The following is an 18042-nucleotide window of genomic DNA, read 5'->3' as shown; positions in this document are numbered from 1 at the left end:
TTTTCTTGCTTCACATGCTCTGGGAGAAGTTAGCCGTCTTGTCTTGAAGACGTTCAAACAACCTATGTGGAGACCAATGTAATGAGGAATTGAGACCCTTGTCGGACAACCAGTAGGAAACTGAGGCCTCTGCCAACAGCCGTGAGAGGAGACACCTTGAAAGGAGATGCCCCAGCCCCAGTCAAGCCTTCCGATGATGGCAGCCTGTGCTGACATATTCACTGCAACCTCACCGGAGACCTTAAGCAGAACCTTGCATGCAGCTCCACCATTTCTGAATTCCTCACCCACAGAAATTAGGACAGTTAAATGTTGATTTTAAGCCACTAAGCTTGGGGTCATTTGTTACATAGAAATAAATAGGGCTGGCTGGTCATGGTGGCTCACACCTATAATCCTAGCACTTTGGGAGGCCGAAGTGGGAGGATTGCTTGAGACCAGGAATTCGTGACCAGTCTAAGCAAGAGCAAGACCCCATCTGTACAAAAAATAGAAAAATTAGCTGGGTGTGGTGGCATGCACCTGTAGTCCCAGCTACTTGGGAGGCTGAGGCAGGAGGATCACTTGAGCTCAGGAGTTTAAATTTGCAATGAGCTTTGATGAGGTCATTGCATTCTATCCAAGGTGACAGAGCAAGACACTGTCTTAAAAAAAAGAGAGAGAAAGAAAAAGAAATAGAGCTAATTCGCCTGATTAACAATTCTTCACGTTAAAAAAGCATTGTCACTCCAATTTGAGGGGGAAAACACAATGTGAATAAAAGACATGGTAAAAAGATGTACCAAGAGCTAAGGCAATGTTTTAAGAAAGATATCTTCTCTCAAGAGGGTCTTGTGCAATGTTCCTAAGGAAATAAAACTTCCCTGGAAATGCTGCTTCCTTTAGCAATCCTATCATGGGTCTCTCCACCTACAGATAAGATCTCATCCTCCCCAGCATTGCCATGATGAACTGTTTGTACTTGTCATGACATGAGGCGTGTTTTGCATTGACTTCTGTGTACTTGGCTCAATCCTGGGGCCACCAGGCACCACCCATGGTGCCTTGTGGGCTGCAGCCTCGTTACCTATTTATTAGATGGATCAAATCCAGGTTATCTTCACATCTTAATTCCCCAAAATGATTTGCAATGGATAAGATATGGGTAGATGTGAAAATATTGAAAGCCTTGCCCTGGAAGGAGCAAGGTCCTCTGTGATCCTTGGAGGTTAAAGGTTTTGGGAGCTTCAGAGATTTGCTTCACCTGCCTATAAAATCCATCTCAACTCTCACCCCTAGTCTACTTCCTTACTACCCCCATATGATTCTTTTTATCTCCGCTCCAAACCAAAGTCTGAAACATCCTTCTGCCAGTTCAGAAAGAAGAAGGAAAAGGAGAAGAAAGTCTAAAATGAACAGGCGAAAAAAACAAGAAAAAAAATTTTTCTTATTTTTCTCTATGGGGGTTTGACATCGGTCTCACAACTTGCGTTGTGTTTAGGAGAACTAATTTTTCTTCTCAATTCATTTTTTAATTTTGAATATTTTTTAGAAATGAAGTCCCACTATGTTGCCCAGGCTAGCCTTGAACTCCCGGACTCAAGAAATCCTCTCACCTCAGTTTCCTGAGTAGCTGAGAATATAGGTGCACACCACCGCCCCCAGCTATACTCACCAGTTCAAAGCAGGGAGTTTTCAACTGATTTTACTCTCACAGAGTCAAGATGGATGTTATTCAATAATTAATGTTGAGCAATATTCTACTATTGAGTAGAGGCACCATCTCAAGATCAGTTTATTAACCTAATATTTTCATTGATTTCACGAATATTATTGAGATCCTACTTTGTTCTAAGCTCTGTTGTGGACACTGTGGATATCACCATCTCGTTTGCCCATCTACCCCTCCCAAAAGCCAACCATTCTCATGATCTGAAGTGTAGCCTTTCTACAGGTACTAATATATCGCCATTTTACAGGTGAAGAAACTGAGGCACAAGGAGATGAAGGAACTTGCCCACGGTCACACAGTTGGTAGGTCTTGGCACCAGAACTGACAGGTGATAAGTGGGATGAAGAACAGAAGACAGGTTGACAAGAGGGGTCTGCGGCATGTGGAAACCTCTCTGAGGTGACCACGTTCCAAAGCTGAGACCTGAAGGCAGAGAAAGAGGCAGCAGATGAAGATGTATAGGAAAAGAGCACGTGCAGAAGCTCCAAAGTGGGAACAAACTTGGATGGAAAGGCCTTCATGCTAGCTGCCATCGGACCAGGACAATCAGAGTTGTAATAGAAGGAGCCTGAATCTGTAAGGTCTTTAGGGAGAATCCATGCAAGCCGTGGACCGCCGATCTTAGACTTCCTCAGACTTCATTTATGAGAAGCCAAATTATCTTCTATGTGGTTAAAACCATTGTTGTTTTGTCACATGCAACCAAATCTAATCCTAATTGATCCATTGTCCCTTCTGTTACGCACTGTTTGTGCCACCTCAAACTTTGTGTGTTGAAATCCTAACCCTAATGTGATGTGTTAGGAGGTAGGGCCTTTGGGAGAGGATTGGGTCATGAGGCTGAACTTGATTAGCAAATGTAGAGTCAGAGGAAAAGCAAGAGAACTGAGTTCATACCTGGTGCTGCATGGCATGATGTCATTTAATCCTCATAACTCCCTGAGTTACCGCATTTGACAGATGAGGGACCCAAAGCTTAGAGAGTGCATAGCTTACCTTTCTCACCACTAAAGGGGGTGGCAGGTGTTTGACTCTAGGACTGTCTGACTCCAAACATTGTATCCTAGGTATGGCCACAAATCTTCTGATTCAAGCACAGGACAATTGATTATCACTTGGACATTTTCTGTGTTCATTGGGCAAGCCTGATCTGTCTTGGTTTTCAGTTTCTCATCTCGATTTTATTTCATTGTGTATACCTCACCTTTTGATAACAGACTTTGTTGGTGTTTTTGTCTACCCTGTATGGCTGTTGGGAGGATTAAATAAAATGGCATAGATGAGGCTGGATTTATTTCCTCTGACCCATTTGCCTGCTCCCTGAACCTGAATTGTGGTTCATCTTAACTACTCTTCAAATTTTCCAATGGGAGTTAATTAATTGGATAAGTAGGTAAGTTTTAAAATACAAGAGTGTTCTTTGCAGCATTGATTATAATCACCTCCAATTAAAGGCAAATGAAACATCCAATGATAAAAGACTGGATACAACAAAATACTGTACATACCTTCAGCGGCTGTGAGCAGGATTGTTAAAGTGTATTTATTGACTTGTAAGTATGTTCGCAACATATTGTTAGATGAAAACAAAGTTACAGAACAATAAGTGTAGCACAGTGCCATTTTTTCCCCCAGCAATAAAATATTCATACAAAAGTCTGTTTGGGTATGCCATAAAATGTTGGCAGAACTTATCTCTGGGTATGGCATTAGAAGTCATATTTTTTTCTCTTTAGTGATACTTCTTAGTTTCTAATTTTGTTCTAATAAACATTCATTATTTGTGTAACCAAAGTTTTTAAATAAAAGGAAAATTTATTTTCCTTTTTATATTTATCTACATTTTCTACATTTTTCTATAAGGAATAGGCCTTTCTCAGTTAAGAAAAGTTTAATATTGGCCAGGTACAGTGGCTCATGCCTATAATCCCAGCACTCTGGGAGGCCGAGGCAGGAGGATTGCTTGAGCTCAGGAGTTCGAGACCAGACTGACCAAGAATGAGACCCTATTGCTACTAAAAATAGAAAAATTGTCTGGGGATTGTGAGTGTACCTATAGTCCCAACTACTCAGGAGGCTGATGCAGGAGGATCACTTGAGACCAGGAGTTTGAAACCAGCCTGAGTAACATAGTGAGATCTTCTACAAAAAAAAGAACAAAAAACAGAAAAATCAGCCAGGTGTGGTGGTGCACATCTGTAATCCTAGCACTCTGGGAGGCCAAGGCAGGAGGATCACTTGAGGTCAGGAGTACGAGACCAGCCTGAGCAAGAGTGAGACCCCCGTCTCTACTAAAAATAGAAAAAATTAGCCGGGCGTAGTGGTGTACATCTGTAGTCCCAGCTACTCTGGAGGCTGAGACAGGAGGATCACTTGAGCCCAGGGGTGTGAGGTTGCTGTGAGCTAGGCTGAAGCCATGGCACTCTAGCTGGGGCAACAGAGAGAAACTCTATCTCAGGGGGAAAAAAAAGTGTAAGTTCCAAATCCCCTTTCTGCCATGTAAATAAAAATCTATGTTAGGAAAACAGTTGTGTGCCTTTTGACAGTTCTAGATTTTGAAAACCTAGGATGTAGAATGTTCCCCTACCACTACCAAAAAGAAAGAGGAAGAGGCGGAGAAGGAGGAGAGAGAGAAGGGGAGGGAGAAAAAAGTATAAATATACTTTAGCTAAGTATAATGTAGCTGAGAAACACATTCCCTTTGGTATGAAAAAGACTCTGTTTCTGAAGGGCAGTGATTTCTTACCTAGCATTCTATACCCAGCCAAATAATCCATGAAGTGGGAGGATAGAATAAAGACATCTCCAGATAGGTAGGGTATCAAATTTTTCTCTTCTATGCCCCTTTGTCGGGAAGTGAGTGGAGCATGAGCGAGAAAACCATACAAAAGGAACTCGTGGAATCCAAGAAACAGGAGATCCAGCCCAGAAAAGAGGCAAAGGCAAGAACTGGTGCCACAGCTGCCCAGCAGGGCTAGAGAGGAAGCAGTCCCAATCGGAGCAGGAGAGCAGAGCAATCACAGGGTGGGGGACGTCTCCAAGAGAAAAAAGAGACATATGCAAGTTTCCTGATAGTTTTGAATGTATTGAGAGACTTCTATTTCTGTCAGAGATTTTATGGATCAACTGGTGATAAGTGCATAGAAAACTAAGTGTAGCCAATTGGTTGAACAGATGGGACCCAAGGGCTGTAGGCAGAAAACAAGTTTATTCTTGGATGCAAAGTTTACTCTCTGCATGTTCAACTTGTCTCTGTGAAGCCAGTTCTTTCCCCACACCCTTGAATGAAGTCTAGGGCAAGTCTCATGGCTCCTTCAGTCTTTCTCAGGTAATAAAATTCTCTCAGTCACTTAAAACTCCTAAACGGTTCAGTAATTTAAAAACTCCACTCCCAGGCATTAAGCTGAATCATATGAAATCGCCATTTTTGTGGATCATCAATGGTTGAATATTGGCAATCTCATTTGTTTCACTCTAATAGGAGTCCAAACTTCTAAATTCATTTAAAGTAAAATTATCTCCCCTTCTGCCACTTAGGGCTGCTTTGGAGTGGCCACGTGAGGTAAGAAAGGGAGGTCTGGTGGGCTTCTGTTTCCTCTCCACTCGTGAGTCCGGCTCCTCCGAGACTGAAGGGGGTGGTAGAGGCAGGGTGGGCACTCTCTGACTCTGCCAGGTGCCTACAAGGGCGCTTCCTCTCCCAGGGTGCTTTTGGCTCTTGTGAACTCTTCAGAGACACTCCTCCCCCCGACCCTACTCTGCTCCTTGGGTGGCTCCTTGTTCGGCCAGAAGCCCTCTTGATTCGATGTGTCTTAGAACTTCTCACCTGACGTCCCATCTTGATTTGTTGTCCACTTAGAATCCTACCCTCAGCCTCTTTGGACTGAGGTTACCTCCCACCTCTGGGCAAATATTTTAGACAAGATCCAAGCTGGTGTTTCTCCAGCATGGCCCGATGTGGGCCTCAGGACGTTGTCATGCACCCTTGTCCTGCACCGTTGAACACCGTCTCCCCTTCTTCTGCCACCACCAGAGTAGCTAGCCAGCCACAGTCCCTTTCCTTTATACCTCTCAGGCGTGAGTCAGACACCACTCCTCTATGTCCCGAAGCTTTGGGAGACACATCTCAAGCTCTTCATAAGGTCTCACTGAAGTGCTTTGCTTTAGGCTTGAGGTGAAGGAAAAAACATCTCTCTCCTCCCCTTTCCTTAAACGGTCAGTGGGCAGAATCACAGCTCATCAAGAGCTCTCTCCAAATGTTGTCTTTAACTCTGGAAATTTCAGTCTCAACCCTTTTGTGCTCTTGAATAGGTGAAGGACTGAGGGTAACAAATCCAGTCTTCTGTTTTTTGTTTTTCAGAGAAGGGATCTCACTCTGTTGTCCAGGCTAGAGTGCAGGGGCATCATCATAGCTCCCTGCAACCTCTGATCCTTCTGCCTTGGCCTCCCAAAGTGCTAGGATTATAGGCATGAGCCACTGCACCTGGCTGAAACCCAGTTTAAAAAAAAAAAAGTCTAGTAGACTTTATTTCTTAGAGCAGTTTTAGGTTCACAGCAAAATTGAGAAGGCACAGAGATTTCCTATATACCCGCTGCCCACATTGCCAACATCCCCCACCAGAGTGATACGTTTTTTACAACTGATGAACCTACACTGACATATCATGATCACCCAAAGTCCATAGTTTCCTTTAGGGTTTGCTCTTGGTGTTGCACATTTTATGGGTTTGAACAAATGTATGATAACATGTATACAGCATTGTAGTACCATACAGAGTCATTTTGCTGCCTTAGAAATCCTCTGAGTTCTGTTTATTCATGTCTTCCTCCCTCCTATTTCCTGGCACCCACTGATCTTCTAACTGCCTCAGTAGATTTGACTTTTCCAGAATGTCATATAGTTGCAACATACAGTAATATGCATTTAAGGTTCTTCCATGTCTTTTCATGGCTTGATAGCCCAGCTCTTTTTAACACTGAATAATATCTGTAAGGCTGGTGGCAGACACCCCTCCCTTCCCTAATGAAAAAGAAGACCCTCCTATTCCTGAATACCCACCCTAAAGCTGAAACAAAGAAATTCCTCACTCCTCACGCCGACATCTCCTGGCCAAAAAAGCTCCCATCCCCCATCCCTAAAAACGTATATAAACACACTCAGACTTCTGGGCGGGGCGGCTTCTCTAGTTCCACTCGTGGGACTGTGAGGCTCTCGCGGGTCCCTCTCTTGGGGACTCGTTACCCCCACCCGGGAGCGCTCCAATAAAGCCTCTTTACTTATCCCTTTCGCTCTGCTCGTCTTTCTTCCTCTGGCGCCGGCTACTTAAAAAAACCTTACGTTTAGTGCCAAAACCCAGGAGGTTGCACCGCCCCTCCTCTGGACTCCAGTCTTAAAACCTTACAATATCGTCTGTACCACGGTTCATCCATTCACTCACTCTAGGACATCTTAGTTGCTTCCAAGTTTTGGCAATTACGGCTGCTATAACCAGTTTTTAATCACCGCCTTTACAAGTTCTGCCTAGGTGATCTTTCTTTGGAATGGGGAAACATCAGTTGAAACTGAGATAGTTCCCTGTTAACATCCTGTTACACATCCAAGGCAATTAATAACTTCAGGCTAAGGGTGGGGGAGTTATATAAGAAATGAAATGTAACCATAATATTCAACATGGCTCAGAGGTGAATTCTACTTATATAGTCATAATAATGTAAATATTCAATATCGGCCGGGCGCGGTGGCTCACGCCTGTAATCCTAGCACTCTGGGAGGCCGAGGCGGGTGGATTGCTCAAGGTCAGGAGTTCGAGACCAGCCTGAGCGAGACCCCGTCTCTACTAAAAATAGAAAGACATTATATGGACAACTAAAAATCTATATAGAAAAAATTAGCCGGGCATAGTGGCGCATGCCTGTAGTCCCAGCTACTCGGGAGGCTGAGGCAGTAGGATCGCTTAAGCCGAGGAGTCTGAGGTTGCTGTGAGCTAAGCTGATGCCACGGCACTCACTCTAGCCTGGGCAACAAAGTGAGACTCTGTCTCAACCAAAAAAAAAAAAAAAAAAAAAAAAAAAAAAAATATTCAATATCAATGGAACTAATGATTATGATATAAAGATACTGGAAGGGGGCTGGGCGCGGTGGCTCACGCCTGTAATCCTAGCACTCTGGGAGGCCGAGGCGGGTGGATCGCTCAAGGTCAGGAGTTCGAGACCAGCCTGAGCAAGAGGGAGACCCCCGTCTCTACTAAAAATAGAAAGAAATTATCTGGCCAACTAAAATATATATAGAAAAAATTAGCCGGGCATGGTGGCGCATGCCTGTAGTCCCAGCTACTCAGGAGGCTGAGACAGGAGGATCGCTTAAGCCCAGGAGTTTGAGGTTGCTGTGAGCTAGGTTGATGCCACGGCACTCACTCTAGCCCGGGCAACAAAGCGAGACTCTGTCTCAAAAAAAAATAAAACATAAAAAAAATAAAGATACTGGAAGGGGCTGGGTGTGGTGGCTCACGCCTGTAATCCTAGCACTTTGGAAGGCCAAGGTGGGAGGATCACTTGAGGCCAGGAGTTCAAAATGCATGGGCCAACATAGCAAGACCCCGTCTCTACAAAAAATAAAACTAAAAAAGTTAGCTGTGTGTGGTGGTGCACACCTGTAGTCCCAACTACTCAGGAGGCTGAGGTAGGAAGGATTGCTTAAGCCCGAAAGTTTGCTGTTGCAATGAGCTATAATGACATCATTACACTCTAGCCCAGGCAACAGAGTAAGACCCTGTCTCAAGAAAGTAAAAAATAAATAAAGATATTGGAAGGATGGGGGAAAAGAATGTTTTGTGTTGCAGAGAGTGGGAACAGGACTAGGAGAATTAAATTCTCATATTTCATAGGAGGCAATCAACAGAAGAGATCACAAATGGAAAAATCCAGAAACATCTGTATAGGCATGTCATCTAGAAACATGGAAGATGCCAGAAGGAAAAGTTGAAAGAAGGTGGGTGTTGTCTTTCATGATAAACTTCTTAAAATTGTTTGACTCCTTAAACTGTGGACACATATTACTTTAAGAAATTTAATTTTTAAAACTTTGTAATAAAATATAGAAATTATCTAGAGACCAGGTAATATTTGAATATAACAAGAGCACTTGTGCTCATAATGAGAAATAATTTTCAAGAAGCCCAAAGCTGTTTTGCATGACCAAAAAGGTTTCCTTCACTATGGGGAGAATGACACCCTTTAGCCTCCTGCCTCCAGTATAATATGAAAATACAACCTCCTGTTTCCAAATGACCTTGAGATAAGCAATAGATTCTCCTACAGGATCATTTTAAACTTATGTCATGAGGGATTTGTTTTTCCCATTGGGTTACTTGGTATTAAATTTGAGAAATAACCAGGTCAGCTAAGCCAACAGGGGCTACCTTGTTGACCTAGAACTAACTCATGCTCACTACTTCTCACCTCAATTACCCTGGAGCCCATAATATCCCTGTACAAAATCCTGCCAAGATTTTTTTTTTTTTTTTTTTTTTTTTGAGACAGAGTCTCACTCTGTTGCCAGGGCTAGAGTGCCATGGTGTCAGCCTAGCTCACAGCAACCTCAAACTCCTGGGCTCAAGCAATTCTAGTGCCTCAGCCTCCCGAGTAGCTGGGACCATAGGCTTGCGCCACCATGCCCGGCTAATTTTTTCTATATATTTTTAGTTGTCCAGCTAATTTCTTTCTATTTTTAGTAGAGACGGGGTCTTGCTCTTGCTCAGGTTGGTCTCAACCTCCTGAGCTCAAACGATCCCCCTGCCTTGACTTGGCCTCCCAGAGTGCTAGGATTACAGGCGTGAGCAACCAAGCCTGGCCAAAATCCTGTCAAGATTTTTTTTAGGACAGTGGGCAAGAGAAAAAGACTAGGAGAAAAAAACAAAGAGAGGCCATTCATGTAAGCTCCATGAGGGCAGGGGTTTCTGTATCTTGTTCACTTCAGTATTCTTTGTGCCTGACACATAGTTAATGCTCAGTAATTTCTAACTATCTACTGACTGAATAAATGAACGAGTGACTGTGACTCCCCACTTTCGCAAGGTCTATAAGCATTAGAATAAAGTTGTCATAAGTTGTATATATTACATAATTCATAGATCTATGAAAAATCAACAGGTAAGATAGCCCTTAGAAAAAGGTACCTCATGGATGTCTTGGGAAACAGCCAATTAATGTAGACAATGTAAAATCTGGCTGGGTGTGGTGGCTCATGCCTGTAATCCCAGCACTCTGGGAGGCTGAGACTGGAGGATCACTTGAGCCCGGGAGTTTGAGACCAGCCTGAGCCCTGAGCAGGAGCAACACCTGTCTCTACTAAAAACAGAAAAAATGAGCCGGGTGTGGTGGCGTGCGCCTGTAGTCCCAGCTACTTGGGAGGCTGAGGCAGGAGGATAGCTTGAGCCCAGGAGTTAGAGGTTGCAGTGAGCTGTGATTGTACCACTGCACTCCAGCCTGGGTGATGGAGCTAGACCCTGTCTCAAAACAAACTTAGAAAAAGATTCATCCATGAACACAGCTTTTTTTATTATTTCTGACTAGCATTCCATTGCATGAATGTACCATAGTTTATTTATCCATTCATCTGTTAAAGGACATTTTTGCTGTCTCCAGGCTTTGGCTGTTATGAATAAAGCTACTATCAACATTAATGTAAGGTTTTATTGTGAATGTAAGGTTTTTTTTTTTTAATTCAGTCTCTGTAGAGACTGTCAAAAATTGCCAATGCCGACTATATTTCAAGTCATCATGGTGGGGTACTGGGAAAAGTTTTCAATTAGCAATAATGGCGCCTCAGATAAACCTCACTGGCTACGATACTGCCCCTGTGCAAAGCTAAATTCACTTGTATAAATAACCCAGGACTGAGCTTGCTGTGTTGTATGGCAAGTCTATGTTTAACTTTATATGAAACTGCCAAACTGTCTTACCAAGTGGCTGGACCACTTCGCATTCTCATTAGCAACAAGAGTTCCTGTTGCTCTGCATTCTCCTATTTGATGTTGTCAGTTTATTTTTATTTTTTATTTTAGCTATTCCAGTAAATGTGTAGTGGTATCTCAATGTGTGTGTATTTATGGGTGTGTGTTTTTTAACTTTAATTTTTTTTAAAGTTACAAATTGCTTAATTTTTTTATTTTTTTTATTTATTTTATTTTATTATTTCTTATTTGACACTTGTGATGTCCAATCCTTAATTTTTTATTCCTGGTACCACTACCACAATTTACAGGGCAATATACCTGATGTAATGAAAAGAAAAAGAAAATGACAAAGTTACAACAGATAAAAGACCTCAGCAATGTACATCTAATTGACACTACATTGCATTAATCAATAGCTGCACTTTTTGCAAACTGTGGCTATTGACAGTCCTGAACCAGAAGGGTTTCCTGTTTAAGCTGCAGTAACTTTTCTGACTACGGGTCATTGTTCCTTCTGTGGCAGATTTTTACAGTTCCTCTAATGCATTTGGGACAACTGTCTCAAAGTAACCTGCAGCTTTCCTGACAACTCCTCACTCTGTTTCCTGCTAAGAGCTGTAGCCCTTTTCTGCTGTTTTTAGAATCTTCTGTTACCATATCCACCACCAGATCCATAACCACCACCATATGGACTGCCAGAGCTTCTTCCACAAAAACTGCCCATTTCATGGGTCCATGATTTGACTGTTGCTGTCCACTATAATTTCCGAAATCATTATAGTTCCTGCCACCACCACAGTTACCACCTCCAAAATTTCCTCCTTCATTGTCACCATGATATCCTCCTCCACCACCACCATATCCACCACCTTGGTTTCCATATCCTGGTCCCCCCACCACCATAACCCCCTCTACTACTATAACCAAGATGGCCACCATAGTTGCCACCATCGCCTCCTCCACAACTACCTCTGCTGACACCACCTCCACCACCATAACCTCCTCTTCTACCAAAGTTCCCACCACGGCCAAAAATGACCTCCACCACCTCCAAAGTTTCCTCCACGACCCATAGAGTTGCCAGATCCATCTCCGCGACCTCTTTGCGATCCAGCAGACTGCGTCTCTTGTTTAGAAAGGGCCCTTTTCACTTCACAATTATGCCCATTAGTAATATGCTATTTCTGAAAAACAATTTTATCAACAGTATCATAATCATCAAAAGTTACAAAAGCAAATCCTCTTTTTCCACTCTGCCTGTCCTCCATAACTTCTATGGTTTCAATTGCCCCAATGTTCAAAGTAGTCTCTCAAATTACATTCTTCGGTATCTTCTTTAATATCACCAACAAAAATTTTCTTCACTGTTAGATGGGCACCCGGCTTTATGGAATCCCCTCTAGAAACAGCTTTTTGGTTCCACAACAGGCCCATCCACCTTGTGTGGTCCAGCACGCATTGCTGCATCCACCTCTTCCACCTGGGAGCAAGTCACAAAACCAAAGCCTCTAGAGCGTTTCGTTTGGGGGTCTCTCATTCCCACACAATCTGTGAGTGTGCCCCATTTCTCAAAATGTTCTCTTAAACTATCATCTGTAGTTTCAAAGCTCAGACCACCAATAAACAGTTTTCTCAACTGCTTTGGTTCCTTTGGATCATGGCCCTCCTCCCTGCTGCTGCGGCAGCGACGGCGGCCAGCTGGGGGCGACCCAGCAGTGGCGGTTTTACCCCCATTTTGAGACCAGACTCGCCCCTTCCAACTGGAGTTCAACATGGCACCAAGAAGAAGAGTGGGTGTGTGTTTTATGTGCATTTCCCTAATGACATCTTTTCATATGCTTATTTGCCGTCCATATATCTTTATCAACTTCTTTGGTGAAGTGTCTTTTCAGATCTTTTGCCCATTTGTTTTTCTTTCTTGAGTTATTTGTTTTCTTATTAAGTATTCTTAATATATTCCAGATACAAATCCTCTATCACATATGTGATTTACATATATTTTTTCCAAGTCTGTGGCTTGCTTTTTCATTCTCTTTACAGTGTCCTTCATTATTTTTTATTAAAAAAACCCCACTGATTATTATTCCATTGTATGAATATGTCATAACTTATTTAGCTAATTTTAGGTTGATGGATACTGCTACTATTTCCAAACTTTGGCTATTACAAACTGTCCTTCTGTTAATATCTTTGAATTCACATTATTTCTAAGAACCGTTTTCCTTTCCCATGAACTGTCCATTGCTATCTTTTATGCATTATTCTTTTTTTTTTGAGATAGGGTCTCCCTTTGTTGCCCAGACTCTAGTGCAGTGGCATGACCCCCGCATACTGCAACCCCAATTTTTCTATGGGGTTGTTAATCTTTGTGTTTTTCATAGGCACTCTTTATATGTTATGAAATTTGCCTTTCCTGTGATGGAGACAAAACCTTTTTCTAGTCTGTCATTTGTCTTTTTACTGCCTATATTTTTATTTTTTATTTTCCTGAAGTTAAATGAATTGATCTTTTTCTTTAAGGGTCTTGAATTTTATGTCACAGTTAAAAGGGCATTCTGCACTTGAGAGTGATAAAAGAATATTTCCAGGGATTCTTCTGGTGCTTTTATGGTTTCCTTTTTTCCATTTCAATCTTTGATCCATTTAGCATGTTTCTTGGTATATATGGACTTAACTTTTTCCCCTCCAGAATACATTGTTGTCCCAAACCATTTATTGAATGAAATCCATCTTTTCCTCACCGACTTGAAACACCACTTTTACTGAATATTAAATTAATATTTGAGTATATCTAGGAATTTTTTGTCCACTGATTATGGAGCTAATCAGGCACTAGCACCTAACTGTTTTAATAGGTAATACTTTATAACATATTTGCCCTTTGGTCAGGAGTTTCCAGAAAGTTCCTGGCTGTGTTTTCTTGTCAATTTTTCCATGAGAATGTAGACATGGCTCATCTAGTTCCAAAACAAAATTCTGTTTGTATTTTTCTCGGGATCTCACTAAATGCCTTAGGTGACATCTTAATGAGGAGGAGCCTTCCTAGCCAAGAACACATTAATAGCTTATATTTCTCTTTGTTCAAGCTTTTTTCTGTGTCCTTCTGTAGAATTTAAAATTTTCCCTCACACAGATTGTGTTTCTTGTAAATTTTTTTCCTAGGAATTTGTCTTTTTTGATTTCTTTATAAATGGGGTCTTCCATTATATCTTCTAACTGTTGTCCTCCTAAGATTCTTAAACAGCTCTAGGGGAGCAGTGTTCCTCAAATAAGCTTAAGAATCAATTTAGACCAGCAAGTATTTCTCAATCTTGTTTCCCTGTGCAACACATGTCACAGGTAACCTTAATATACACCAATCAATCCTACAGGTGTTCCCTGTTTTTCAGGGATTCTAGCAGAGATCAGTGAAGCTGCCATTTTTGAGCAGTCATTTGGAAATTTATCATGTATTCACTATATACCCGGCACTGTGTTAGGGGCTAGGGACACCGTGGTGATGAGGACAGTCTGAGTCCCTGCTCTCATGGAAGTTGACCGCCTAGTTCTAGCCAAACAAAGATACTCAGCAAATAATTGAGTAATTACAAGGGTGCAAAGTTCTGCTGAGAGGCTACAGAGCAGAGCAGAGATAATTCGTCAGGTGTTAACATCCATTAACATCCATAGCCAAGGCTTCAATTACCTCTCAAATGCTACTGACTCACATATTTGTGTCTCTAGCCCTGACTTTCCTCCGAGTTCCAGACTCGCCTCCTTGCCATTTCTACTTAAATGTCTACAAGGCATGCCAGACTCAAAGTGTCTGAAAAAAAATCCTTATCTTCTAGAAATCTAGCAGTCATTCTTGATACTTCTCTTACACTTTCCCCCCTGCTGCCATCCAGGTCCATGTCCTGTACGTTCTCCTAAGTAACTCTTAAATCCATTCATTTTTCTCCCACGTCCACCATCACCCAAATCCAGGCCACTGTCCTCTCCCGCCTGGACCACTGCAGCAGGCACTTCACTGAGCCCCATTTGGACCTCCCCTCACACCTAACAGGTACAAAGCACCTTCTTCGTAGAAGCCAGTCCCTTCTCCGATGACTAGCTGGAGAATCTTTGCAAAACTTAAATCTGCCCATGTCACTTCCTGTTTAAAACTCTCCAGTGGCATCTCATTGCTCTTACAATAGAGACAGGACTCCTTAACAAGGTCTGTGAGCGAGGCGTTGCCTGGCCTTTGCTGATCTCCAGCTTAATCGTGAATCATGCTCCCATCTGCTGAGTGGCAGCCACACTGGCCTTTTCAGTTCTGTAACATGGGCAGTGGTGATTATATTTTCCAGAGATCACTCAACAGTGTCTCCTCTCTTACATGCTGTTCTTGATCTTTGCCACTCCTTCATCAGGAGGTAGAGCTAATTCATCTGCCCTTGGATCTGGACAAACTTGTGTCTTATTTGTAGCCAGTAATGTATAGTGGATGTGGTTCTATGTGACATCCAAGGCTAGGTCACATAAGGCGATACAGCTCTGCCCTGCTGGCTGGAATACTTAACTCTTGAAGCCTTCAGCTGCCATGTAAACAATTTGACAGCCCTGAGGCCACTATCCTACAGGAAGCTCAAGTTAGCCCAAGCCAAGAGACCACAGGGATGGGCCTTCAGGCCACATAAAGAGAGAGATGCCCAGTTAAGCCCCAGATGCTCTGTCCCCCAGTGGTCCAGCTCCATGTTACAGACCCCAAGTTAGAGCCTCTCAGGCAAACCCTTTCCCAATTCCTGACCCACAGAATCCATGAGAGATAATAAAATGCTGTTCTTTTAAATCACTAGGAGTGACTTCTTTCGTAGGGATGGTAACTGCAACCCGGGCCATGTGTTGTCCCACCTTAGGACTTTGTATCTCCTTCCCCTCTGCTGGGAACACTTGTATCCTTTCTGCCAGTTTCCACCTTTGTAGCGGTCAGATCTTTGCTGAAGCTACAATGCTTCAAGGTGTCCCTTCCCTCAACCCTGAAGCTAGGGTTTCACAATGCCATCTACCTTTCCTTCCTGTGCTTATCACTGTTGCAGTTGGAGATTATTTGACCAGGGTCTGTCTTTCCCATGATTCATCATGCCCACATTTACACTGTACACTTACATAGTAGGGCAGGCATTGCAAGCTCAAATGTCAACAGGAAGAGGAAAGTAACATAAATGAGAGACGGGGGCAGGGTGGGGACTGTGGTGAAATGAAGAGAACATGCCCCACCTATAGGGCACAACTGCTACCCAGCAGGTTGTGTGCAGCAAATCTGTCTCCTTTTTAAAGGGACGATACAAAGCCAGATTATTATGTTAAGTATTAGAATGATAGTAACTACTGTAACTAAAACTAAAAACAAAGAAGGAAAAAGGGAAAAAACAATAATCACAACCTGAAGATTTAACATTCCTCATTTTGAGAACCACTCTGAACTTTCACTTTGTGTAACCAAGGACTTATATTTAACCAAGGCATGGGTTGGCCATGGGGCTGCCTGGGGTTCAGCAGTGGGTCACTTAGATTTTTTTTTTTCTCTATTTGTACCTACAGACTGTCAGTCAAGTTCTCTTCCAAGGTCCTAAAGACTATTTTATGTTATTTCAGAGTATTACAGGGGTACGAAAGTTTTGGTTATATAAATTGCTTTTGTACAGTTTGAGTCAAAGTTATAAGTGTGACCATCACCCAGATAGTGTACATTGGACCTGTTAGGTGTGAATTTACTCATCCTGTCCTCCTCCTCCCACCTGCTTGATTTCTAATGGGTTTTATTTCCATATGTGTACGTAAGTGCTGTTCGATTAGTTCCAATTTAATAGTGAGTACATGTGGTGTTTGTTTTTCCATTCTTGTGACACTTCACTTAAAAGGATGGTCTCCAGTTCCATACAGGTTAATATAGGAGGTATTAGTTCACCATTTTTTTATGGCTGAGTAGTACTCCATGTTATACATATACCACATTTTATTAATCCACTCATGTATTGATGGGCACTTGGGTTGTTTCCACATCTTTGCAATTGTGAATTGTGCTGCTGTAAATATTCAGCTGCAGGTGTCCTTTTTATAAAATGTCCTTTTTTCCTTGGGGTAAATACCCAGTAGTGGGATTGCTGGATCAAATGGTAGGTCTACTTTTAGTTCTTTAGGTATCTCCATACTACTTTCCATAGAGGCTGTGCTAGTTTGCAGTTCTACCAACAGTATGTAAGTGTTCCTATCCACATCCATGGCAGCATGTTGTTTGGGGATTTTTTGATAAAAGACATTCTCACTGGAGTTAGGTGATATCTCTTTGTGGTTTTGATTTGCATTTCTCTGACGATTACAGATGTTGAGCATTTTTTCATATGTTTGTTGGCCGTAGTCTGTCTTCTTTTGAAAAGTTTCTGTTCATGTCTTTTGTGCACTTTTTAATGGGGTTGATTTTTTTCTTGCTGATTTGATTGAGTTCTTTGTAGATTCTGGTTATCAGCCCTTTATCAGATGTATGGCATACAAATATTTTGTCCCATTCTACAGGTTGTCTATTCACTCTATTGATTGTTTCCTTGGTTGTCTGAAGACCTCTTGACTCTTGCCAAGTAATTATGGAATTATTTTTCTTTCCACAGATGGAAGCAAGAAACTGTGACCATTAAGCATGTTACAATAAATTCTGTGTTCCTTCTCACAAGATAAATTATATGTATTTGTACTTAGGCATGGGAACATGCAAAGCTCATCAAAACCCTGTGAGAAGTTGATTTTTATCTAAAAGTTGTTTCTTGTTATTTAATGTTTCTACTAAAAAATAGAGGAGTTGCCTTCTCAATGTATGGACGGAGGGAAGAAAAATAGAGACTGGAAGTCATAGGCCCACCATTTGGGTCCTCACAGGTAATAGCAAAACCACCTTTTGAGAAACTGTCTGATTGTGCCCATGACCTGGCTTTGGATTTAGGGAAACTCCTCTGTGCCTGCTCCTCTACCTGAGTGGGCTATGGGATCCACACTGCTTGGAAGTTAGAAAGAAAAAAAAAAATCACTTTCAGCAGAGGGTTGTAGAGTATCTGAATGTTGCTTAGTACTGTCTTGGGTAGGCATTAAAAGGACGGTGAAAGTCCTTTAAAGGGTTTTTGGTATACTGAAATTGTCTTATTGCATTTTGCAAGAAGCAAAGCAAGGAGGCCTGGTCCAGAGAAAAGTGTCCTCTAAGGCTTGGACAAGGCTCCAAAGCATTGTTTGGAGGGGTCCCTTCTGCCACAGCATGTCATATTATGAGCTTATATAAAGTTAACTATATTCCCTTGGCAAGAAAGATTGCGCAATCGTTAGATCAACAGATACTGAGAAAGAGAGCGTGCACGGGACAGAGAAGAGATT

At 42.2% G+C, this 18042-nt stretch overlaps 1 non-coding gene and 1 pseudogene across 1 annotated transcript; both read right to left on the bottom strand.

The window, feature by feature from the left end:
- Positions 1 to 10434: 10434 nt before the first annotated feature.
- Positions 10435 to 10575, bottom strand: LOC138401366 (U4 spliceosomal RNA). The gene has a single exon (XR_011236511.1). It is a non-coding gene; the product is annotated as a U4 spliceosomal RNA (small nuclear RNA).
- A 724-nt stretch (positions 10576 to 11299) lies between these two features.
- On the bottom strand, positions 11300 to 12436 carry LOC138400738 (heterogeneous nuclear ribonucleoprotein A3-like; annotated as a pseudogene).
- Between the last annotated feature and the right edge of the window lie 5606 nt (positions 12437 to 18042).

Source organism: Eulemur rufifrons, chromosome 20, assembly GCF_041146395.1.
Source record: "Eulemur rufifrons isolate Redbay chromosome 20, OSU_ERuf_1, whole genome shotgun sequence".
Lineage (NCBI taxonomy): Eukaryota > Metazoa > Chordata > Mammalia > Primates > Lemuridae > Eulemur > Eulemur rufifrons.
The sequence above is the reverse complement of the archived record's forward strand: the minus strand, read 5'-3'. Positions and strand labels throughout refer to the sequence as shown.